This window comes from Euprymna scolopes, chromosome 17 (genome assembly GCF_053919585.1).
Source record: "Euprymna scolopes isolate OS-2025 chromosome 17, ASM5391958v1, whole genome shotgun sequence".
In the NCBI taxonomy this organism is placed as follows: Eukaryota; Metazoa; Mollusca; class Cephalopoda; order Sepiida; family Sepiolidae; genus Euprymna; species Euprymna scolopes.
The window spans coordinates 68,606,976-68,633,010 of record NC_136498.1 but is presented as its reverse complement, the minus strand read 5'-3'; positions in this window follow the sequence as shown (position 1 = coordinate 68,633,010).

The following is a 26,035-nucleotide window of genomic DNA, read 5'->3' as shown; positions in this document are numbered from 1 at the left end:
TCTCTCTCTCTCTCTCTCTCTCTCTCTCTCTCAAGCATTATAAACTACCTTGACTCTGTTAAGTTACAAAATTTTGGAGTGGGTCGCAAAAGGTCAGAGGTGAGACGGGGTGAAGAGCTTTTGGCTAATGAGGCCGTTCATTTGGATCCTGAGTCCTTTTTCTTAGTTTGCAAATAATAATTTTCGACAGTTTTGCAAAATAAAAAAAACATTTTTAATAATAGCGGCTCCATTTCATCTTTTTATTTATTTTTTTAACCTTTGATTTCTCACAGCAAGAATACTTCTATCTTTTACCACAACGAAAAATGACTTTCCTGTCGTCACTAATGTGCGATCACCCAACAGAATTTCTATTATATAAACATACTCCTGTAGCAGTTACATGAGAGATCTATTTTGTTTATATGTACGTACAATATTTGGTGTTATGTCGAGTTGTAGTTCAGTTAACGTATTCATACACAAATGATTAGCACATTACTGACATGCGCACTAAAGGCCTACTGATTTCTGCAAGTTTTTTTCCCTGAGTAAATACATGATACTTCAACGTAGACAGACTGGCATTCTCCTTTCGTTATCATAATGGTGATGAGAGGCGGCAATAAACTGAAGACAAACTTAAATTATGTTATCTTTATGTCTGCTGACCAAGTAAATCAACTTGCATATTTACGTTCCTGTATTCTTGTTTTAGTTAAATAAAAAAATAAAAAAAAAACATATTTATATTAATGAAGAGAAGATGCAGGTGTTTTCTTTCAAACTCTGGTGACTCTTTGCTTATTCAAATCAGATACGTACGGACAGGATCAACTCAGCAAAATTTCTATTTCTTTTCTTCTGTGAAAGGTGAGCTTTAGAAGCTCCACTCTCGAGATTTGGATTAGAGTTGCATTAGAGATCTATTTCGCTTTGATGTACACGCAACATCTTGCATTATGTTGAGTTGGAGTTTTTCCCTGATAAGTAAGTACACCATAAAGCTTTATTGTTATTCTATGTCTAACAGCCATATTTAATTTAGGTGCAACACTGGACAAAGACTAAACAGCACCATCTTCATTTGGAACGTTCTACGAGGTGCCTTAAATAAGTTTCCAGCCTTTTTTCGTATGGGCACTTTTATTGATAGTACACACATGAAACTCTAGTCTCCCCAAAATAATTTCCTCTGGCTGCATTGCACTTGTTGTACCATTTCAACAACTTCTGGAAAACCTCATGGAAGTCCTTTCGCATGAGCATATCAATGACCTTTGTCACAGCCTCTTTCATCACCTCAATAGTCTCAAAAAGGTTTTCCTTGAGCTTACTGATTAACCAGGGAGCAAGGTCTGGACTATAGGCAGGAACTGTCTTGATGCCCATCTTGGTCAAATAGTCTTTGACAAGGGTGGAGTTGTGGACTGGTGCATTGTCCTGATGGAAATGCCACTGACCCGATTTTAAGAATCTCTTCCTGAACTCCCTTAAAACTTCAACATAGTATTCCTTCTAGACTGTTAGTCAAAGTGGGAACCCAGTAAATGTAGATCATGCCAGTGCTGTCAAAAAGGGAATAATCATAAGTTTCTGAGTGGATTTGTTCTGTCTGGCCTTCTTGGCTCTGGGAGAGCCAGCATGCTTCCACTGGAAACTCTCTTAGTCTCTGGGTCATAGCAATAGATTCAGCCTTCATCACAGGTCACTAGAGCATCAAGAACTGTGTGATCTGAATTGATTATCTTGACCCTCTCCCTGTTGTTATGACAACGTCTTTCTTTCTGATTTTCTCTGAGCACCTTTGGGACAAACTTCAATTCCTCATGAATAATTGTGTGTTCAGTCCTCACACTGACATCAAACTGTGCACTTATTGTTTCTATAGACACACAATGATCCTGATCCATGAAATTCTGTATTTTACCAATCAACTCTGGTTTTCTGGCTTCCTTACACTCCCATACCTCTCATCATCCCTCACAATCTCCCTGTCTTCCTTGAATCTCTTATGCCACTCAAAAACTGATGTTCGATTCATGCAAGATGGTACAAAAGCAGTCTGGAGCATTCCATACGTTTTTGTGGCATTTTTTCCAAGTTTAAAACAAAATTTTATTGCATATTGATCTTCTAAAGTGTCCTCATGTTCAGATTGCATTTTTGAAATTTACCTACTGTGACAATCAGGCTTTAGTAGGGTGTATTCCAATTCCTGCTGTAGCTGTTCATTTGAACCTAAAATCATAAAAATTTGTCAGTCATCTCATAAAATGTATCGAAATAACATACTGAATTTAAGAGTCTACGACAATGTTAAATGCCTGTACAAAAAGGTCTGGGAACTTATTTAAGGCACCTCGTAAAACTCCCTTAACTCTCACTTATTACTAACTCTTTATTTTTGGTTGAATCAATGTATTTTTTGTCTATTGTGGTGTGGTCCCTGGCCTTAGTAGAGACCATTTTAGGGCATCTTTCTGTATAGCCAAGAACCTTACCAACATTTAATATGAATTGGAGTAAAATACTATTGTTTTAACGAGGAAAGAAAATTAACTGATATATATATATATATATATATATATATATATATATATATAGCGTGTCAGGAGACGATGAAAAAATTCAATAAAGTGCTCGATCGTGGATGTGAGAGCTGAAGATACAATATTTGTTATGACACTATATATACATATTTCAAGGTCGTACCAGTGGTTTCTTTGTGCTGAATCAACCATAAGAGGTTGGAAAGAGTCAGCGCAAATTCATCAGCGACATTGAAAAACTGAAACAAGTTGTATGTCGCTGATGAATTTACACTGACTCTTTCCAACCTCTTATGGTTGATTCAGCGCAATGAAACCACTGGTACGACCTTGAAATATGTATGTATAGTGTCGTAACAAATATTGTATATATATATATATATTAGTAGAACCCCGGGATACGGCATTAAAAATTAGTAACAAAATACTGCACAATTATACACATGTATATAATCAAATAACATTATAAATAACACCATGAGGTGGGGCAAATACCATGTGGGGAGCTTGGTTGACATTCACCAATGCCTTGTATCACAGTCGTGATGTGAGCATAGGTAAAAGTTTCCCAATCCCCAACAAAAATATGAAAATAAAAGGTTGTCAGAAATGGCATTAAGGCAAAGGCAAATTTTAAAAGTTTAATATCATTTTTATTTAACAATATAAGAATGATGTTATTGTGTTGATGTATTTTTATTTGTGTGTCATGTGCTGGTTTAGCACGAGAGTCATGAAAGTGATAAAGCTAAAATGTTCAGGAAAGGAATATTTTGGCAATAAAGTTAATGTTTGTAACTTCTGGTATGGTCGCTAGAACTCTATGTATATTTGTATTTAGTCTGATACATTTTGAATTAAATGCGTAAAGCAAAGTAAAGAGAGAGAAATCTTGCTCTGACTGGGGCAAAATGAAATCGAAGGATAAATGTTAAATCTTGCTGCTTTGGTACTTCCATGTGGAGAATTTAGGTGCGTGCACACATTTAATGTCCACGCGGATGGAGTCGATGATGATGTTACAGCATGCTGACTTGTGGTCGACTGACTTGTTTGGGCGCAAAATGCCCTTTTTATAGATCCAAACCTGCTCCAAAATGCGATAGCTCCTGCTGATATTTTGGCTTTTGGAAAATCGTTAAAAAGATAATCTTAATTTTCTCATTGGTTGTTTGTGTCACGTGATGGTGCTTTCAACTACGTCCGTCAAAAATATGTTATTTTTACTTTTGTTGTTTTGAGAAAAGTGTGTGGGCGTATTTAAAATTGTGGCGTTGCTGACAAAACATATTCCTTTGCAAAATGTGCATGGAAAATTGAAATGAATAAAGGTTTGTTTATTGCCGTGCGTGTGTGTGTGTGTGTGTGTGTGTGTAAACTACGGATGCACGCGGAACCAAAAAGGTTCCTGCACAATCACTCAACACCTGTAGTGAGTGAGTCACTACAACCGTAACCAGAGGCTGGAAAAACATTGTAATCCATATTCAAACCTGAAAGAACCGTATCCTAGAACCACCGTATCCCGGGATTCTACTGTATATATATATTAATGATGAGATGATTTTAGAATTTTGCCTGATTCTTATACAATTACCAATTCTGTTTTAAATTCCCAATTCTGATCCAATTACCAATTCCGATTCTTTTAAAATCACTAAATATTTAGCTATCGAGTTCTTTTTCTTTAGAATACCATAAGGAACCATGTGATATGAAGGTATATATTATCACAAACGTAAAAAATACACTTGCGTGTATGATCTATAGAGTTAATTTTTCTTTGTAACTTAAAATCAATACATATTTACCATTTTTTCTTTAGCAGCAGTAATGGGAAATTAAGTTTTAAACAAAAGCAAACCAAATAATAAACAATTAGAAGAATCGTTATTGGAATTGGAAAGTAGATGCAATTTATTCCAATTCTGATTCCGATTCTAAAACTTAAAATGTGTTGATTTTCTCAATGCCTTATTCCAATTCCGATTAATCATCCCAACACTAATATATATCTATATGCATAATAAAATGAGATATTGAAATAATAGAAAAGGCACCAGGTGACATAAACATAAACAGTTTTGTAAAAAAAATAATTGAAATAAAAGAAAGTTTATAAGAAAAAATTTTATACAAGAAAACGAATATAAAAGTTATTTCTTTTGTTAGTAAATGTTTGTAGTTCAAAATGTTCATTGTATGAAAATGTGCATATTTGAGTATTTGGCAGCGTGGCATTGTGTATGTGTGTGCATTATCTCTGTCTTTGTTAGTGTATATCTATATGTGTGTGAGTTGGTAGAGGATGTATACGTGTGTTATGGAGTTTGTTTGCACTTCCCTCCTTGGCAAAAGGCCAAAGTGGTGTGTTGAAATCTGAATAGTTTCAGGTGCCTGTTTCTTCGTTTTAAGGAGTTTCTAACTTTGCAGTGGCTTACTACTTTCAGGTATAGGTGTTACTTTTTGGAGAGGGGGGGAATATTTTCAATGGTTGAAAATTGTTTAATTTTACATCTTCATATGAAAAGTTGTTGGCTTTAGGATTGAGGAGGAAAGCAAATTCCAATAAAGTGGAGAAGGAAAGAGTGTAAGCTATTGGAACCATTTGCATTTTAGTATTGGTAGGAATCACTTTGCGATTCAGTCACCGCAATAAGTTTAATATACAACATACTGGATACAAAATTATATCTGCTTCATATTTAGAAATGTAATTGTAAATTAATAAGCACACACACACACACACACACACACACACACACACACACACACACACACACACACACACACACACAATGTATTTTGGTGATTTAATATTTATTCAAATGCACCTGTGACAAAATATTGGTAAAAAAGATAATTTCTAAAAACATATTTTATCTAAAACAAATTTTTAAGCAAGAATGATTTCCATAAAAATTTTAAATTCTGAGCAGATTTAAAAGATTTTTTTTTACTCTTCTTCAACTGAAACAAAGCAGTTTGTCACTTGGATGTAAGGGGAGACTATTTAAGATCATGTCTAACAGGGGACTGTGGGGAGTTGAGCAGCAGCATGTCTTTTCATAGTACATTTAAATTTCTGCAGGTTAGTACAGTTAGGGAAGCAGGAAATAGGAAAGGAATTCCAAAGTCTTGCAGTCCGAGGGGGAAAAAAACTGTTAGAATAGAAGGCTTTCCTACAATTAGGAATCTCAACAGTGAACAGGAGTATGTACATAGAGGGCACACAAGTGCCATGAGTTCATTAGAGTACATTCAATTATAGTACTTGCAGAGGCAGAGGACGGGTACGGAAAATTTGCAAAACCCAGTTCACAAATAAAAACAAAATAACTGCCATTAACCAACTTGCCATCCTAGCAGTAACATACAGCTTTAGCATTATTGCTTATCCACAAAAAGGACATTAATAAGCTAAGCACTAAAACAAGAATAACTGTACAATGTACAAAAATCAGTGTTTACTAAGGCTGTATCTGCCCAGAAGAGCAGGTGGTATGAATCTCTCAGAGATTTACCATCAGCACCGAACTACTATTGTGAGCACTAGACAATATCTGATGAACTTCCAGAATCCAAACCATAAGATGGTATACAAACACCAAAAAACAAGAACCAGTAGAACTATCTCCATCACAAAACTGTCTTACAAATGACACAAGAACAGAAAATAAGCCTACAACAGAAATAGCCCAGAAGAGGCGATAAAAATACATGAAAACCTTCCACTACAGAAAACTAGAAGAATTGAGCCAACCAACAGCATGTTAAATATTTCCTGAATGAACCATGCCAGGAATATATAGATAAAGAAGCCTCTATAGACTAGCTGAAAAAAGGATTGCTCCACTATGATCAGGAGAGAATGATAATGGTTACTCAAAATCAAGGTTCGATGAGCAATGCTGTAAAAAGACGAGTGTTCTCAGTAATAATAACAAGTGCAGGTTCTGTCACACAGAAGTAGAGAGTGTGAACCACATGACATTCAGTTGTAAAGTTCTGCTGGGGGATGTAAAACGTATACAATATGACACCATAGAGTGTTCAAATATCTCCACTGGAAAATCTTTAAAACGCTGAATATCCAATGCAACAGTGTCGTGGGAGCATATACCAGAAAAAACAGTTGGAAATAAGTCATACACCATCCATTATGATCATGAACTTCCTACAGATATGTACTTTAGAAAAAGGAACTGTTTAGCCTGATATAGTAATATGGGACAAGATGGAGAAAGTAACAACCCAGTTGAATTGTCTCTAATGATGTTGACAATATGATGAACTACCAGAATCCAAACCATAAGATGGCATACGAACACCAAGAAACAAGAGCCAGTACAATTCCCTCCATCACAAAACTAACAAAACTGTCTTACAAATGACACAAGAACAGAAAACAAGCCTGCAACAGAAATAGCCCAGAAGAGGCGATAAAAATATATGAAAACCATTCTACTACAGAAAACTGGAAGAATTGGGCCAACCTACGGCATGCTAAATATTTCCTGAATGAACCATCCCAGGAATATATAGATAAAGAAGCCTCTATAGACTGGCTGAAAAAAGGATCGCTCAGGAGAGAATGATAATGGTGGCTCAAAATCAAGGTTCGATGAGCAATGCTCTGAAATGATGAATGTTCTCAGTAATAATAACAAGTGCAGGTTCTGTCACACAGAAGTAGAGTGTGAACCACATGACATTCAGTTGTAAAGTTCTGCTGGGGGATGTAAAATGTATACAATACGACACCATGGAGTGTTCAAATATCTCCGCTGGAAAATCTTTAAAATGCTGAATATCCAATGCAGCAGTCGTGGGAGCATATACCAGAAACAACAGTTGGAAATAAGTCATACACCATTCATTATTACTATGAAACTTCTACAGCTACGTACCTAGAAAACGGAGCTGTTAAGCCTGATATAGTGAAATGGGACAAGAGAGAGAAAGTATCAACCCTAGTTGAAGTAACTGTCCCCAATGATGCTGGCCTTAACGGAGCTGAGAGGGAGAAGATAGCGAAATACTAAGGCCTTATGTACGAGATTAAAAGAAACTAGAATCTTTAGAAGATATCCATCATTCCTGTAATCATAGGAGGAACGAAACTCATGAAAAAGAATTTCAAAAAGTACCTGCTGAATATACCTGGTGAAACAAGTGCAAACAAAAATACAAACAATTGCACTAAAAGGAACGATTATAATCTTAAAAAGATCTCTCGGTTGGAGTGACTGAAATCTTGTGTGATTGTCTGGCATTCTTTAGGATGTTCCATTCCCATAAAAAAACATAATGATTAGTAAATGAGGCAGAGGGATGTAACATTGCAGTGATGGGACAGAGATTTGAGCTTCATTGATAGTGTGGGACCTATTGGATTTCAGACTCTTATTTGAATCCTGTGGAAGAGTGAGAGATTAGTGGTAGATGCACCAATCCAGATGTGACAACAATACTAGCATGGGTAAATGGTGGCCTTGTAAAGCTATAGGATACTCTCTGGTATGAGCATTTTTTTTAGCACGGTAGAAAGAGAGGTTCGATTCTTTGCAGCAGGCTTGGCAATGTCCTCAATGTATTTGTTCCAAATGTTTTCAAAACTATATTGAATTTTAGCATCAATATTTTAATTCAGCAGACGATAGCAAGATTCATATATTGCTGATATCACCAAGTACGAAACCACATATAAGCGTTTATCATATTTCTCCTCTGTCCACTCACGAAACTCCATCAAAATCCAAGACATTTCAGTATAAACTGAGAAATTCACCAAACTGACAGGACGCAGACATCTTAAATTGAGATGGTCACAGCTGATTCCAAAGAAACTCTATGCAAAGTGGTTAGAAAATGTCAACAATGGAAGTCAATAGATCCTGCATCCAATATCCACAAGATCAGAAACATTCAGATCAAGGGCAACACAGGTGGATTGGGTGGGTGAGAGGTATTAGTTATCAATGTCTACTTAACATGTGGAGATGATATATCTCTTGGCCTCTTAAGATACTATCTTTCTTTTTATTCCTCTCTGTTCTTTTCTTACTCTGTCCTTTGCTTTCCTTTTTTTTTTAATTTCTTTTATTTCTCTTTTATGCACAAAAAGCAACAGACAATTAAGTCAGTGAAAAATTACTAGGCAGTTAGTCCACTAACTAGGATCAAAATTCAAATATTTTGATTTTGATTTATAAACCAATCAGAGTAAACAAATCTCAGAAATAAATTGAGGGGGGGGCAGTGATGTCATAATTCCATATAAGCTCCATCGACCCATGGAGAGAGAGAGAGAGAGAGAGAGAGAGAGAGAGAGAGAGAGAGAGAGAGAGAGAGAGCCTTCACGGGATTGCTATCAATTTAAGTCATCTAGGTTTCAGGGTCAGCTCAACTGCCAAATTTAAATACTATTTTTGATAGGCAAAGTAAGCAACAGCAAGCTATTCATGCCAGTGACCAGTTGCCCTAAAATAAAACATTTTTGAGAACTTCCCACAATGCATCTCTACTGAACCTGTTGCAATATTTTTGACATAATAGTAGAGTATGAGCACAAAGATTTGGACGATTATATTTTTAGCCAGGGGTGATAAGTACTAACCAATCAGGTACCAGAATTTTTGTATAAAATATACTGAATATCTTTGAAATTTTTAGTCATAGCTTTTAATCTTGACACAAAGAAGGGAACTATGCTCTGCTAACACCTGACTGGATTGATACTGCCATTCTTTAGCAGGAATTATTTACAATTCAATGCTTCTCTGACTGGATTAATGCTGCCAATTTTTATTTGGGGGAACTACATTTTCTATTAGAAAGTAATATTACAAAAAATCTAATAAATCTTTAAAATGGGTAATTCCTAAATCTTTGTGCTATTCGACTTAAATTAAAAATCCCATGAATAACTTCACTGAATGACCTCAGATATTATGATATAATGTTTATCTTTAAGATGCTCTGGATCTGGTACGATACCAGAATATAAATGAAGGAACAGGGACATGTCTTGTGTACCGTTTAACATGTTGCCCCTGCTTATACTTTACATCGCCTATCTTTCATTCAACCCTGTGAATGATTCTGTTTTACAGATCTGGGTTATCATACACTCAGTGTAACCCTTGTCAAAGTTCACACTAGCTAACTTAATTGCTACTGATGTAGGATTCGTAACGTTGGTGTCAACACTCATTGTAACATTCGTTCTGAATAATCACCATTTTTCTGTTGTATGTCTATTTTTGCTTGACAAATAAAATTGCTTAACATGTGGTACAATGGGGGAAAAAAGTGGTTGATTACTTTTAATATCTCTTCTTTTTTATGGAAATCGCTCTAGACAATGCATAAAGCCATTTGATGTAAGGAGCTACAAAAAAAAAAAATTACTTAAAGGTCAAAATCTTGCCAACGATAGATGGAATAGATTCTGACCCAGAAAACAGCAATTCTTCCGTATTATTTGGATTCATCGGACTACTGTTCTCATCTTGAGTGTCATTTTCACAATGTTTCGGTTGATGTAAATGCCGACCTTCTTCAGGTGTGTTTTATCGAACTTGAGACTGTTTCTGTCGAACTTGGGAATTTGGACGGAATTTCAAACAGACCCCTCCGTTTACTTCACAGGAGTACTATGCACTTGTTCCATCAACCATGACTGGATACATATCCTAATCACAGAACAAGAGCATGCTATCCACATGAAATAAATAAAGGGGTCTGTTTGAAATTACATCCAAATTCTTGAGTTCAACAGAAACATTCCCGAGTTCAATGAGATACGCCTGAAGAAGGTCGGAGGTTATATTGAACATGACAAGATGAGAACAGTAGTCCAATGAATCCAAATAATATGAAAGATCAATCCCCATCTCAAAAATTCAAAAACGTAATAGGCATTTTTCTCTCTTTATTAGAAACATCGCTCTTAGAAATGTGAGTACTAAAGAACAAAATAAGTGAAGTAGGAGTTACGCAGCTGACAAAACTAAACCCAGGATCAACTTTCTACTCTCCTTAAACAAGGCTTCTCTTCTTTCACTACCAATGCTCGGATTCTCACTTTACCCTAGTTGAAATGAGTGGCTCTCTCTCCTTGAAGAAGCCCCCTGCTTTAATAAGCTTCTAAGACTGACTTTCATTCCAGATTCAGATCATGTCAGGGTCATCAATTGTAAAAATGAGGATAAGAAGTCTCCTTCCAATATTTAATGACAGCTTTATTGATTATCTTCGTCAGTAGGTTTGTATAGAGAAAGGGTTAGTTGTGGAAAGAGTCAATATGTATGGATGTAGATGAATGATTAGAAAGAAGGGGTTGTGTGTACCACATTGAAGTCCCTGAGCAGTGGTAGCTATGTTGGTTTGTTTGTTTTCTCGTCAGCAGAAATGGAGTTGAGCTATCAGCAAGAGTCAGAAAGAGAGAGAGAGAGAGAGAGAGAGAGAGAGAGAGAGAGAGAGAGAGATACCTGTTTAACCTTTTATAAACTTGGTCATGTGACTTGGACAAGCCAGAAAGGTAGTATATTCAAAATCTTGAGCCGCAAGAATTCATTCCTGCTGGTGTTCCTTGTAATCCTGTCTACTACAAAATAATTTGCAATTCTACTTTTGGGTAACTCACACTGAGGATTGAACCTATAACCTCCAGAAGCCTGTAAATTTACAACTGAATTTTACGAAGTACTCTATCTATTGCCCCACAAGTCCTAATTTATATATTTAATATTCATTTCAGAATAACCAATACATGTTTAATTTATTGATTGTATATTCCTAAGTTGGGACTTTTTATTTTATGAGAATATTAGCCCAACAGGCATATGAATACATAATATTTTTAAATAATTTATATATATTTTCATAATAATTATATTAATTATGTAATTTTCAAATCTAACCAAATTATATCAAAGATGTTACATCCGTTGGGGTTGAACAAGCAAAAAAGAAACAAAAACGATTTTTCAAAAATCATTAAGGCACTTTTGCTGTTCCATACTTATTGAAAGCTTGGCATAGTTAACACAATTGCTGATGTCACTGATTTTGTGCTTGCTTCACATTTGGTTGAAGGTTTCTAGCAAATGTTGTATGAGAGCTTCTGTTTATTTATAGTGTTTTATTTTATTTATTCATTTTTGTATGTGTGTGTGTTTTGTTTTCAATTTTTCCTGTGATCGTTTTTGTATGTGTGTATGTGTTTTTTTTCTGAATAGTTAAGTTCGTTTTTATACAGCTCCAAAATGTATGGGTCGCGCAGAAGAATGGGCGATTTGAAGTTCGCAGTAAACAGTGTTAGATAAAAACTATTTTATTTTTCTAAAAGATAAATAATAATAAAGAAATCAAAAAATATTTAATAAAGTAATATATGTTTTAAAAAAAATTCAAAACAATGAAACATTTTATTTAATGAAAAAAAAATAAATAAATAATTAAGTATAACTTGATTTTTTTTTGTCTGATACTGTTTGCTGCGGACTTCGCGTCGCTTATTCTTCATCAACACCTATTCTTTACAAAATTTAGCGAAAGTTATATTCCTCATATTACCACGTTTTCATTTTTAGTCGCTGAAAACAAATATCAACAAAACTAAAACAAAAACAGTAAATATTGTTTCTGTTTTAGTTTTATTGATATTTGATATATAGAAAGAAATACATCACAAAGGTAGTTGCATAAAGGTTTGTATTACTGTACACATAGATTCGAAAAAGTTGTCAAAAAACAAATATAGAACAAATAAATGTTATCAAAAGCAAGATAAGTTACTTTTCTACCTAACTGGATATATTTTTTGTGTTTTTATTCAGTGTAACATGTTTATTCAGCTCGAAAAACATGCAGTGTTTACCGATGTATTGGAAAATTCAAAATGGCGCCCGACTCACTCTCGGAAAGGGTAAGTTTGGGAAAAGGTATTATAAATAATAAACTAGACAAAATACTGTTAGAAATTCACTCAATATATGTTACCGTGACATAAGTTGACATATATTCGGTTGATTTTTAATAGTATTTGGTCTAGTTTATTATTTATAACATCTTTTCCCAAACTTACCGTGTTAAAGAGAGAGTCGGGCGCCAGTTTGAGTTTTCCAATATCGGTAAACACTGCATGTTTTTCGAGCTGAATAAACATGTTACACTGAATAAAAACACAAAAAATATAACCAGTTAGGTAGAAAAGTAACTTATCTTGCTTTTGATAACATTTATTTGCTCTATATTTGTTTTTTGACAACTTTTTCGAATCTATGTGTACAGTAATACAAACCCAATTACTATTTATTTGTTTCCCCGCGGAAGCAAAATGTGACACAAGGTCGTTTTAATGTGGGAGAAAAACCAGCTCCCCAAAAAGGGGCACTCTATAATTAGACAAAAACATTGCCTTAGTATGGAAAAGTGGGTGCTCGGAAAACTCGTCCCGGGAAAACTCGTCTCGGGAAAACCGAGACCGCCGAGATATATCTCGGCGGCCTCGGGAAAACCCGTCTCCGAAAAACTCGTCTCCGGAAAACTCGTCCCCTTTCGCTAGGTAGGAAAACTGGTCCCGTATTGAATAAATATCGATTGAAAACACATTTTATGATCGTTCTTGAAGGAGATATTGTTTTTTAAAATAGACTATAGCCCCCCATAATATTTAAAAAAATATATTTTTACTTGTTTAATGTTGTTGTTTTTTTTTTTAAATAAAATTGATTTTCTAAGTGTCCATTTTCTACCTAACTGGCTAAGTTCTTAGTGGTTTCACTTATTTTAAAGCGTTTATTATGTTCATACAAAGTTAATACCAAATTTTTTTGTTCTTATTTTAACGATGTTTTTTGGAGTCATAAAAACAATAATAAAAAAACAAAAAAAAATTTAAAAACGGAGCGATTTCTTCGTTACTTTTTTGTTTTGTTTTTTTTTAATTATGATAGTTTTTTGTTGTTATGTTTTTGTTTTCTCTCATACCAAATGCACTCATGCGGTATTGAAAATTATAATTTTATCAATTATTAACATTTATTGTCGTCCTGTCAAATTTTGCAAAAATTAACTAATAAATTAAAAGCGAAATATTTTTTGGCGCGAGAGATGCCATGTGCTAACAATCTCTCGTTAACTCATTTTTAATTTTTACTTCAAAATTCTAAAATCAATCATTAAGAGAAAAAGTAATCACTAAATAAATTTATTAATCAATTTTATTGAAAACTCCGCTATCGTTTATCAAGAATCTTTTTAATTTCATTTTTTGTTGGTTGTTTTTCGGAGGGAGATATAGTTTTTACCCCCCCCTCAAAATTATATTTTAAAAAATATTAAAATATATTATTTTCTTTTTAAAACCAAATCTCCCTTAGTAATTTCTTTAATTTTCTATTTTTTAGAGATTATCAAGACCCCTAAGATGTGATATAGTACATCACTGATATACCGGATATTATTTCTTTTTCTCACGTAACACTTTTGTTTGTTTTCTGTGTTTTTTTGTTTTTTTTCTTTACCGAATAAACGATTCCAAATAAATTAAACAACAGTAAATAAGTAAATTCTTTTTTATATTAATATTAAAAAAATATGCGGTCTCGTTTATGAACATAATAAACGCTTTAAAATAAGTGAAACCACTAAGAACTTAGCAGTTAGGTAGAAAACGGACACTTAGAAAATCGATTTTATTTATTTAAAAAAAAAAAAAAACATTAAACAAGAAAAAATATTTTTTTAAATATTATGGGGGCTATAGTCTATTTTAAAAAACAATATCTCCTTCAAGAACGATCATAAAATGTGTTTTCAATCGATATTTATTCAATACGGGACCAGTTTTCCTACCTAGCGAAAGGGGTCGAGTTTTCCGGAGACGAGTTTTCCGGAGACGAGTTTTCCCGGGACGAGTTTTCCCGGGACGAGTTTTCCTAAATTCGTTGTTTTTACTTAAAACAACATAAAAAACGATATGTCGATTCTATCTTGACAAACATCAAAATTTCTTCTATTTGCTTTTACTAAAAGATCAATAAATGTGAAGATCAATGTTCTCGTCATGTACATGAAACAACTGGCCTTTACGTTCGGACTAAAGTGTGGTCTGCTAGTGTTTTGGAGTTAGTTACACTTTGTCTAGACATTTAAAACTGTCTGTCTAGCTTTTGCCTCGTAGGGAGGGAAATAATTAGAACTATTGGGAGTCCTTTATCACAAAAATTAATATTTAATATTTTGAAGGCTTTTCTTTTTTATATACTTAAATCTTGAAATATGTATGAAATATTATGATGTTATTAAATTAGTAGTAGGTATTTTTACAGTTTCATTTGCATTTGTTTGTTGAGCTGGAAATTCTATTTTAACAGACTATTATCGGATGAATGAAGACAAAATATATGGAAAAAGCAGGGGAGATAATTCATGATGTAACGAATTTACTTCTGGGTAACAAGTTGTTGTTGACTTTGAAAGAAATTTATTTGCGTCTTAGAAAAGAAAAATGGTATTTCTGTTTTTTTTTTTTTTTTTTAAGGGACGTGTGTTAAACTTAATAGGTTCTAAGTTTGATTGGAAAAAGCAATCACGGTGCTTGTTAAAGTTGACAGATCGATTAAAAAAAAAAAACGTCGTTTTACGTACTTAATTGTCGCGTTGAAAATATTAATATATCTAAAAATTAGGAAAGTTCGTCGATTAGAATAACTGCTATTGTGTTTTTAAGGCTAAAATGTTGGTCGCCATTAGAGTTATATCTTTTTTTATTCATTCTGAAAGTTTACAACCAAAGGCACAAGGTCAATCAAAGAATTGAGGAAGAGGTTTGGCCTTTTCCAATGTTTCTTACATTTGTTTATTATTTATTAATTAATTTTACTATTATTGTGGGGAAAAGAAGTAAAGAGAGCAAGACAGAGAGTCGAATTTACGATGTTCTTTCGTAGAAAATATATCAACAAAACAAATACAGTTAACTCTCAATTTATAAAAAAAGATTTATTACTTTCTAGGAAATATTTCAATGAAAATAATAGTTCATTTATGAGTGAACAAAAGGGGGGAATTAGTTGAGATTAAGGAAGTTTTAAAATAATTATTTACATAAAATTAATTAAAAATGAGCATGCGATAATAACAGGGGGAATACAAAAGTTAGTTACTGTGTCTGTGTGTTCGCCCACATTGTTTTATCAGCCGACTCGCCTGCTACGTTCACAGTGTTGTCGCGTTAGTTTTTAGCTGCAGACAGTAGTGATATATATATCTTTCAACACTATCTCTGAATTTTTGTTAACTGTGCTTGTTATTGTTAATTTTTGTGCTTGTTAATTTTTGTTAACTGTGCTTTTTGGAAAATACACAGGTTTTTAAAGATTTTCACCGGCTCCCAGACACATAATTTCCGACAGCCCGGAAACTCTCTGATTGGTCAAAAAATAAAAATCAAAACATTGAACCTCCAGAGCAATTCAGTAAAAAGAAAAAGGGCGCCTCTAGCCACTTGCGCAGAAAACGTCTCGGGGCACTTGAATTTCCGGCAGCGAAAGAGTGAACATCGTAGCTCACCATATAACTTTCCGCCCAGTAAACGGAGTTTAAAGGTTCATCGTTCATGATAACTAGCTTTGGGTTTTTTTTTTTTTGTGAAGGAAAGTTTGGTAGTATATTTACATGTAAATGTAGGTTGGGAAAAAAAATTTTTTTTTTTTTTTTTTTTTTTAGAAAATTTTTACATCATTTTTATTTTTAATAATAAAAATATGTGTTGTCCTTTTTCCACCTGATGGTTCTCCCGGACTTTGATTTAGTTTGTTTCTTTTCAACCTCTGTATCAGAGGAAGATACAAAAGTGTCAGATACTGGAAGGGGTGGAACAAAATCTTTTGACGTTGTTGAAGAATATGCAGGCTTCAATCTATCTATGGAAACGTTACTGTGTACATCATCAGACATTTTAATAGTAAAATATTTGCCATGACGATGTACTACTTGGAATGGACCTGTATATGGAGCTTCCATAGATTTTCGAATTCTGTCTGTTCTCAACCAGACGCTGTCACAAATTTGAAGATCCTTAGGAATGTACACAGTAGGTAAAGAATGGAGGTGTCCACTGGATAATCCGTCTGTGTCAAATTTCCGCATCTCCTCAGCTAGAGCTTTTATGTGAGCATCTGTTATATCAATGTTTGCATCCTCGTACGCATCAATTAACAATCTAGGTATCTGTGCATTAGCACCCGTAACTGCAGTAAATGGTGAATAATTGGAATCGTTGGGTGTAATCCTGATACCTAGAAGAACTATAGGAAGAGCAGATAACCAAGATTCTCTTCTGGCAATAATTGCTGTCTTTAATGTTCTGTGTGCTCGCTCGATCATTCCGTTTGCTTGGGGATGGTACGAAGTCGTTCTCAGCCTGTGGAACCCTATAATTTTTGACAGTTCTGAGAACAGCTCAGACTCGAATTGGCTACCTCTGTCTGTAACGACATGGAGGGGCACACCAAATCGCGATATCCACAGATCAACAAAAGCAGTTGATACTGACGCTGCAGTTATTTCGGTCAATGGACAAGCCTCTACCCATCTCGTATTTCTATCGATGCATGTTAATAAATAACGATAGGGAGAGAAATACGGGTCTGTTTTGCTTTTGACTGGTGGTAGAGGGCCAACAATGTCAATGTGTACAGTTTGAAATCTGCTGGATGGCAATTCAAATGGATGCACGTCACTTTTTGTGTGTTTGTTTATCTTTGCTTGTTGGCAATGCTGACATTCCTTGCACCATTCCTTTATTGACTTGGCCATTTTGGGCCAAAAATATCTGGAAGTTATCATTTTAGTTGAAGCAGCAATTCCAGGGTGTGACAAGTTGTGTAAACTGTCAAAAACAGATTTCCGGAGCTTTTGTGTGACAAAAGGTCGTGGAAAAGGTAAAGACACGTCACATAGGATTGTATTATGTTCATTAATCTGATACGGCTTCAGTTGATCACATAGAGTTTTTGTTTCTTCATCAGTGGTTTGGTGATTGGCCATCTCCTGTAAGTCACAAATATCAATTGTGATTGCATACGCTGGTCGCGATAAGCAATCAGCTACAATGTTCTGTGAACCTTTTATGTGTGAAATATCAGTCACATATTCACTCAAGAAACAAAGGTGACGCTGTTGTCTATCGGATTTTAAAGGTGTTTGGCTTTTAAAGGCGCTGCAGAGCGGTTTATGATCTGTTAATAACAACAAGTTTCTGCCTTCCACCTGATGTTTAAAATACAAGACTGCTAAATAAGCAGCTAGCAATTCTCTGTCAAAGGTAGAATATTTTTGTTGAGTTTGTGATAACTTTTTTGAAAAGAATCCAATAGGAATTGGTTGATTGTCAATCATTTGATGAAGTGCTGCTCCAACAGCGTAACTGGAACTGTCCGTAACAAGCTGATAATTAGTAGCTTTTGAATCGGGATAAGGTAGAGCGGTTACACCTGATAAACTTGTTTTTATCCTTTCAAAGGATTCAACTTCCTCCTTTGTAAAATCTATTTTCTTAGATTTTTGATTCAACCGAATACACTCGGTGAGTGGTAAACTGATTTCACTGAAATTTGGAACTAATTTTCTGTAAAAATTTGCCATGCCAAGGAATCGACGCAGTGATTTTGAATCGTTTGGTTGAGGAAATTCATTTAATTCGCGGATTTTCTTGTCACTTGGCTTAAGACCATCAACAGATATGTGAAATCCCAAAAATTCAAGTTGAAAAACATTGAAAATACATTTAGAAAGGGAAATTTTAAGGTCGTACTCACTGAGTTTCTGTAAAACAGTATCGAGGTGTTTGGAATGCTCTTCTTCACTATTTGAGAAAATAAGAATATCATCGATGTATATAAAAATACAATCGATGTCGCGGAAAATATTGTCCATCATCCTTTGGAAAGTACTAGATGCGTTCCGCAAACCGAAAGGCATGTAATTGTACTCATATAAACCGAAGGGTGTTGTGATGGCTGTTTTGCATACATAATCCGGATGGACTGGTACTTGGTGATAAGCAGAAGATAAATCAATTTTTGAAAAAACTTTCTTACCGTGCAGTTTTGATGACAAGGAATTTATGTTTGGCACTTGGTATCGATCTGGTTTTGTTATAGTGTTTAGTAACCTGTAGTCACCTACAGGTCTATAAGTCCCATCAGATTTATTCACCATGTGCAAGGCCGAACTCCACTCTGATTTAGAGGGGGATATAATTCCGGCATTCTGGAGTTTCCTGAATTCCTCTTTTGCTATGTTGTATTTCTGGGCTGATAACTGCCTCGTTTTAGAGAAAGATGGAGGGTTACTGCCAGTTTCAATTCTATGAAACACTTTAGGTTTTGTTGCATTGGAATCGTGATGTGGAGAAATTAAGTTGGGATATTTTTGCGAAATTGTGTGAACTGTTGTGTCGGCAACGTTATCCGAGCATAAAGCAATGTTCATAAGTATTGGTGATGGCTGTGCGTTTGAATATCTTTTGGTTGTTTGATCAATCAATTTGTTATTTGTGCAATCAACTATTAATCCAAAATGATTCAGAAAATCATAACCTAGGAGAGGTCTGGTAGTTTCTGCAATGAGAAAGGTCCAAGTGAAATCACGCCTCAAGTTATGAAGTGCCAGGTTTAATACTGCTTGACCGGAACATTCAATGTTCTGACCGTTAGCTGACACAATTGAGATGTTTGTTGGGTATATAACTATACCGCTTATATATTTTCTTGGGATTACAGATATTGCAGCTCCCGTATCCACAACAAAATTCAATTTTATAGCTCCTAACCGTGCGGCTACTTCAAGAAGCGGCGAAGATGTGGAAGCTATCACGCTTCGCCGGGTTAGTTTTCCGATGTTTTACTAAAAGCAGGGGAGGCAGGACGAGAACTGGGTTGCATTTGCACATTCCGTTTGTCTGGCCATTTACACCATGGTTTGCAATATTTTGCACGTTCGGCAAAATATAGATGTGAACGGCAGATTTTGGGTCTCTGATCCTTGTTAAAAGGACAAACTCCATTTGGACAATTATATGATTTTTGTGACGGATTACTTTTTCTTTGAGATCCGTCATCACTCTGGTTACGATGGTTTTGGTTCCATGATATCTGTTGTATATGCGTGGCTTCCTGTCTATTAAAATATAACAGCAGGTCATCGGACATTTTACCAAGTCTTTCCAGATCGAGATCAATTTGTGCTGCTACCACGGGTTTGATCGAATGAGGTAGGGCTTGGATGAACTTATGTCGGACAATGTCTTCTCCAACACCAATTCTACCTGCTAACGACATGAGTTCGTTCAAATAAATCGAAGGACGTCCTGTCATGATTGAAGATGACATTAGTTTGTCCAGCATTTCAGGCTTTGATTTTTCATACTGATTAATCACAGCATCTTTTAACTTATCAAAGTCTTTTGATTCCAGTATGCTGTTTTGTAATTTTCCAACTATATCCGTTGGTAGTGACGCGAGAATATGATAAAATTTTTGTCTTGGTTGCTTAATGTTCATAATACTGAACTGGGCTTCCATTATTGAAAACCAAGCTAGTACATTTGAATCAATAAATGCCGGAGTTTTCATCGCAATTGACTGCACTGGTTTATCTTGTTCTGCTGCCATGTCGACTTCGTTTTCTGCCATTTTAGTTTTCCCTTTTGTTATTCACACTTTTGCTGTATGTTGTCTTTTATAATTTTGTTATGAAGATAGGTTTTTATGTTAAAAATTTTTTTTTTTTTTTTTTTTTTTTTTTTTTTTTTGAAAAGTAGATTTTTATATTCAGAAGGATTTGTTTTATCGTTTTCATACAAAAATTTTTTTTATTTTTGTTGAATTTCCATAGTTTTTCGCGACCTTGGTGAAATTGTTTCTTGAGTTTTTTTATTTACTTTTGTTGAAATTCACATCAAAAGTTGGTTATTTGAAGTATTAGAAGGCAGTTTTTTTGTTTGTTTGTTGGTCCATGGTGAATTTGTAGTGAAATTATTTCTTGGGTTTTCATTTTGTTTAGTTTCATTGAAATTCACATCAAAAGATTGGTTACTTGAAGCATCAGAAGATAGCCTTTTTTTTTTTTTTTTTTTTATAGAAATGTTTGCGTGTTCAAAATAATCACGTCGGTGGGTCGCCAGTTTTGGCCTATTCCAAGGTTTCTTACATTTGTTTATTATTTATTAATTAATTTTACTATTATTGTGGGGAAAAGAAGTAAAGAGAGCAAGACAGAGAGTCGAATTTACGATGTTCTTTCGTAGAAAATATATCAACAAAACAAATACAGTTAACTCTCAATTTATAAAAAAAGATTTATTACTTTTAGGAAATATTTCAATGAAAATAATAGTTCATTTATGAGTAAACAAAAGGGGGGAATTAGTTGAGATTAAGGAAGTTTTAAAATAATTGTTTACATAAAATTAATTAAAAATGAGCATGCGATAGTAGAAGGGGGAATACAAAAGTTAGTTACTGTGTCTGTGTGTTCGCCCACATTGTTTTATCAGCCGACTCGCCTGCTACATTCACAGTGTTGTCGCGTTAGTTTTGAGCTGCAGACAGTAGTGATATATATATCTTCCAACACTATCTCTGAATTTTGTTAACTGCCTTTTTTTGGAAAATACACAGGTTTTTAAAGATTTTCACCGGCTCCCAGACACATAATTTCCGACAGCCCGGAAAACTCTCTGATTGGTCAAAAAAAAAAAATCAAAACATTGAACCTCCAGAGCAATTCAGTAAAAAGAAAAAGGGCGCCTCTAGCCACTTGCGCAGAAAACGTCTCGGGGCACTTGAATTTCCGGCAGCGAAAGAGTGAACATCGTAGCTCACCATAGAGGTGTCAATGGTCATCCTCGTCACTGTACCTTTGCTAGTCTATGCTGATCCTAGCTAAAGTTCTCATTCACCACAATACCTCAAGCACACTGGGGGGGGGGGGCACTTAAGATTCCCAAATCATATCGTGTGTCTATGTTTGTATGCTTTTTATTTTATTTATTTAGTTATTTATTTTATAAGCAATAAAATAAATTTGTAAATATAAAATTTTATAAAAAGTCGTTTATTTAATTTTATTTCATTGGGATGGGGGAAAAATCCAAAAAATATAATTAAAGTGTTAGTATGACCCTTCCAACCCTCTCTGGATGGTAGAACAAAGCAAGTTGCTCTCTATATGGGGCTGAAATTCTCGGCAGGATCAAATAAACCAGGGTTGGGGGGGGGGTTCTTCAAGATTGCTTATTGGGTTAGCCAGGGACGAAAAAGAAAAGGATCGGTTTCCTATTGGGGATGGAGGGGGCCATTCACTCAGCTAACTAAGAACTTAGTCTAAACGCTTGTTTTAGGGTTCTGGAGTCCAGCAGGATCTGGAACCGTGTACGCCATACTTAGGTGGGGAACACAAACTTCAAATTTGCATTTCTACGCACACATAGACTCACTATCTTTATCCATCTTCAGTCAAAGGCCTCAGAGTATGATCTTTTCCTATCACATCTGATCTTCATCTTTAGCTGATGCTTGAAGAAGAGGACCAGATTCTGATCAGCAAACGATTCAATCCTGCGTTCTCTCGCACTCTTGAACTCTGTAACACTATTCCGGACACAGCCAGGATCGCAAGAAACACCATTCGGCTCTCCCTGTACTATGGTGGCTATGTGCGGTGGATGACGTAGCATATATCCAGCGGGCGAGGCTGCTCGAGATGTATGCGAGCTGTCACTTCGTTGACATATACCCAGTACCGTCTGAGTCCGCTGCAATCGAAGAACACATGTTCCGGCATTTCCTTGGCTGGGGTCCTTCAACAGGGATACCCTGACGACCTCACTAGTCTGGCACTTTTCAGTATGGCATTAAGGGACAACATGTTCTGGCTCAATTGCCAGGCCAAGGAAAACTCAGAGTTGTTGAGATGACTCGAACCTGACGCCCAGCTCCACCAGGAGCAGATCTGCTCCTTCAACAACCCCAGACGCTTGACAAGAGGATTGTCGGCGGCCCCCTATTCACTAGTTCCTTATATAGTTCCTTTCTAGTTAGCCGTGAAAGGTCACTGGACCTTGGGAGGTTCCTTAGCGCAGTCTTACACTCTCTCAAGAACTGCGTGTTGTTCCACGGTTTTCAACGTGTTTCAACTTTGTGGTCAAGGATGCGGTCAGAAAAAGCGGCCTCGACCGTGAGGTTCCATGCAGACACTTCTGTCAAGGTTCGGCTCAGGAAGGCAAGCCTCCTGACATCTCGATGACACCTCGTCGGGCATTCCCAAACCTTCCTCACAAAGACGTTGAACACAGACCTATCTGTGAACCCAATGTTTCCCTTTGTCTCAAAGAAGCGAGGAAAACTTGCTCTGTAGGGATTTTAGATAGTTCTCAGGCAGGGGAAGTACAGCCAGTCGGTAAAGAATGATCGAAAAGATATAGATTGCACATGCCTCTGCCCTACCCTTCAAGGATAGTTTCCTTTGAACCCAGAAGTCGACCGCGACTTCAACCGTTGACTTTACTTTTGACCAATACTTTTCAAGCTGGAGGTCTGGTCCAAACCACATGCTGAGGATCCGAACTGTTCAGCTAAAGGGAGAGGGAAGGGAGTCGGTGCCCCTCCAGGCTCCCAACCGCAGACCAGTCGGCTTGCTGCAATTGATTTTGGCACCCGTGGTATTATTTGTGAACACCTCTGTTACTGCCTCAATATCTCGGAAGCTTGACACAAAGACGATGATGTCATCAGCGAACGCAGAGACTCTGACTCTCGATCTGACAGGCAGAGTGATCCCATACAGGACCGGACTTACCTCCTTCCTTCTGCCTCAGCTTACAAAGTAACAGCTCCAACACAAGGACATAAAGCAGAGGTAACAGTGAACAGCCCTGATGGACAGACCGGGAGATATCGAAAGATTTCGAACACGTTCTGTTTACCTGTACCACTGCCAGTAGGGAGATCCATTTGTGGAAGCCCGGTTGGAATCTGGCAGCCTTCAGAACAGATGCCAGGAAGAGATGGTCGATCCTATTGAAAGCTTTGGACTGTTTTTACTTATTTGCCACCTCATGGCTTGACATTACTTGAGATACATGAGATTAACATCAAAATAATTCCAATAGAAACTGGTTGCCATAATGATTGATTTTTTTTTTTGTTTTGAATGGTTAATTTTTTTTTTTTTTTAAAGGAATCACCACTTATCAAGGCCCAGAGGCCACTCGAGTATAAGGGTTAAAGAGTGTCCAGTGGTCAAAAGGATAATATCATAGTAATTGTAAGAAGTGTAAATTTGATAAATTGGATTACTAAGGGGAACGGCTCATCAAGAACTTGTTTGCATTAGACTTGAAGACAATCATATTGTAGTCAGCTGGAAAGCAGGCAAATGGAAGAGAATTCCACAGGTGTGCAGTTCTAAGAAAGAAGCTTTGTTCGTGGAATTTACATTTAGGTTTAGGCACAGATAAAGAGTGGGAAAATTATTCATAGTGTTTTCAGCTAGACGAGTGTTTCTCGTGTATGTTTGGCGAGGGTGGATCATAGATTGGAGCTCAGACGAGCACTTGCCATGAAAATAATGATAAAACAGAGACAGGCTCGCACCATCTCTTCTGTGAGAAAGAGGTTGCAGGAAAAAGAAAAGAGCATCCCCTACTAGGCTACAAAGTCTATTTTTAACTCTGTCGAGGCAGGATAAATTGTTTCTAGCAGCCCCTGCCCAGATGTGGCAACAATACTCCATTCTTAGACATACCTGGCTTTTATATAGGTAGAGAATTGCATCAGCAGGTAGATATCTACTGGATCGATAGAAAGATCCCACCATTTTTCCAGCGACCTTGGTAATGGATTTGATGTACGTGTTCCATCAGGTCAGGAGTAAAGGTCAAGCCCAGAAGCTTGTCAAAACATGGAGCCTCCCCAAGATGAGAGCCATTCATTTTTATTGATGCCAGATGGGGATCAGAACGTTGATGATGTAAAGATTGAAGCTTGGTTTTAGATGTATTAAAAGTAACCAGCCACTTTTTTCCTAATTGTACCATGTGCTCAAGATCAGAGGAGGGAGAATCAGAGAGAACTTGATCATTTACAGCCTTTGATGTGCTGCCATAGATGGTACTGTCATCAGCAAAAATGTCTACAAATGATGTAAGGATCTGATTTGGAAGATCATTGATGTAGATCAGGAAGAGAGTTGGACCCAGGATGGACCCCTGAGGAACTTCAGCATTAATACTATAAGCTTCTGATTTCTGCCCATCAACCATTACTCTTATGAACCTATCAGAGAGAAATGATTTAATAATTGAAAAAACATTTCTAGCTATACCATAGCTGGAGATCTTGTGAAGTAGACTTTTATGCCATACCCTATCAAAGGCCTTTGATATGTCAGGAGCTATCACCCTAGAAAGGAAGCCTCCATCGAGAGATTCACTAATCCTATAAGATATAACTGTAAGCACATCTACTGTAGATCTAGCAGAACAGAAACCATATTGCATGTCACTAAGAAGGTTTTATTTGCTGAGGTGGTTGACTACTTCTCTATTTAACACAGATTCTTGTAACTTACTCACGATGCACAAGAGACTTATTAGTCTGTACTGAAAGGGAGATGACCTATCATATGAATTCTTAAATACAGGGTATACTGATGAGATTTTCCAGGGTGTTAGGAAGCAATTCTCCTTAAGACAACACTTAAACAGCTTTGTAAGTACGGGTGTGACACTATCAGCTGGTCACTGGTGTGTGACCGACCCACGTGTTACACTAAATGTCTTAGAAACGGTTCCATGATGATGTGATGATGGGCCAGTCATTAGGCCCTGAGTATCAATAGGAAAAGCATACCTGAGATGTTGGATGTAAGGAAAACGTCTTGATCTCTGATGGCATTCTGGCTGGAACCTTCCTTGTCCTCAGGACCACTTCATTCGACTAAAGACATTTATCGCAGACACAAAAAACACACAATAGGGGTCGCAATTTATATGAGAAATATAATTAACTATTTATTTTATAAAATATATACAATATATATCTTACAATATTAGCAGATAATTTACAGATCCTACAATTGATTTTTACCATTACCACTTTAAAACTAACTAAGCTTAACTAGAGATGAGGGAGAGGAGATGGCCCCAACTCTCGTTTACAGAAAGGGAAAATAACACATGCTTACCCCATGCTGTCCGGACAAAAAAGAGATCGAGAAAAGGAAGAGAATTGTGGGATTGCATTTTGGTCACTTATGTATCCCTCCACCTACTGCCAAATCACCTCCTAGCCGGGCAGGGGGAGGGTGTTAACAACCACCACAACCAAGGTACTAAGATATAGTGCCACATGGAGCTAGTTCTGGTTGAAGCTTTTTCAGCACTATACTTGGAATGCTGTCAGGGCCAGTTGCTTTACTCA